Source organism: Triticum aestivum, chromosome 4D (genome assembly GCF_018294505.1).
Source record: "Triticum aestivum cultivar Chinese Spring chromosome 4D, IWGSC CS RefSeq v2.1, whole genome shotgun sequence".
In the NCBI taxonomy this organism is placed as follows: Eukaryota; Viridiplantae; Streptophyta; class Magnoliopsida; order Poales; family Poaceae; genus Triticum; species Triticum aestivum.
The window spans coordinates 296,183,914-296,185,212 of record NC_057805.1 but is presented as its reverse complement, the minus strand read 5'-3'; the positions used below and the strand labels follow the sequence as shown (position 1 = coordinate 296,185,212).

Here is a 1,299-nt window from a genome sequence, read left to right as displayed (position 1 = left end):
ATTAAGGGAATTGCTTAAACAATCCCAGGAAAATCCTCTCCCAGTGGAAGAGCAGATAGCTACTATTTATACCGGAACAAGAGGCTGGAAGGTCAGCCTAGCTAGTCTTGTCAATCGGCCCTGACTCGTCTTCTCCTTGGTACCTACCGCTATTGAAACTTCGGTACCTATATTCCTGGAACAAGACAGACCTTCGTGAAGACCTTCTATTTTGGAATACAATTCCAGCTCGCACCCACTCTGGCCCGCCCAGCGGGGCCTGAGTGAGCTCAGTGGTCAGCCCCTGACGTTAGGGGTCTTTCGCTTTTGCCAGATCTATAGAGATATTACGAGTCCTCCGTCCCAGATTCCCTCGCCGCGGCCATCTGGTTCACCGGTACTCCAACCTCTCCACTTCTCACTAAAGAAAACCCCTTTTAAGCAAAACCTCTTGTACAAAATCCCAATTCACCCTGTCATATGCTTTTTCAAAGTCTAGCTTTAGTATGACCCCCTCTTGTTTAGTCCTCTTTTTTAGTTGCTTAAAGATTCTAGATATTGCTTTTTCTATTATAGGAAGTGTTGCATTCCCCTTCAGGGTGTTTGTCAGTGGCGTCACCCGATAGGGTGTGTGCCCGGAAGAGAGAAGAAAAACATGTTGCTTGCTATTTCTGGTTGAAGAGTGGGAGAGGCAGGATTCGAACCTACGTAGAAAACCTTCAACAGATTTACAGTCTGTCACTTTTGACCACTCGGCCACTCTCCCCTTCCCGGGGATACGCCCTCCTCAAACAAAGGGTTCCTGAATAAGAAGGATGGCGGCCTTCGTTCTTAAGTTAAGAAGAGCAGGGAACCGGATAAAATCGTATATCGAAACGACTTCTGGCATCACCGGAGGGATCGGAACCACATTCGTAGGCCGACAATTTTTGTGGATAGGTCGAACTATTGGAAGCAAATGGAAAAGGCCCGGCACCTTCCTCCTAGCTGAGTATGGATGCTGAAGTTAGCTGGAGTGTGGGGTGAGTGCGTGGTAGATGGAACTCCTATTTACCGCATTTCTTCTTACACTTCCAACTTGAAGAGGAAGAAGCCCAATAGAAGTTCACTGACCATCCCTGTCAAACATAACCCAAGGTAGGATCGAGAGGAGAAGAATAGGACTCTTGCTAGTATCATAACCTCTCGATGGGCCTATAATCACATGAAAACCATAAAAGCCAGTTGCTAAGAAAAAGGTAGAACCATAAATACTATCCGTAATAGTGGAGGGTGCTTGGTAATATTCCATTCCTTGAACATTTTCTATTTTAGAACTTC

At 46.1% G+C, this 1,299-nt stretch overlaps 1 non-coding gene across 1 annotated transcript; it reads right to left on the bottom strand.

Annotated features, from left to right (window-relative positions):
• Positions 1 to 662: 662 nt before the first annotated feature.
• TRNAY-GUA (transfer RNA tyrosine (anticodon GUA)) lies at positions 663 to 745 on the bottom strand. Its single transcript has one exon. It is a non-coding gene; the product is annotated as a tRNA-Tyr (tRNA).
• Between the last annotated feature and the right edge of the window lie 554 nt (positions 746 to 1,299).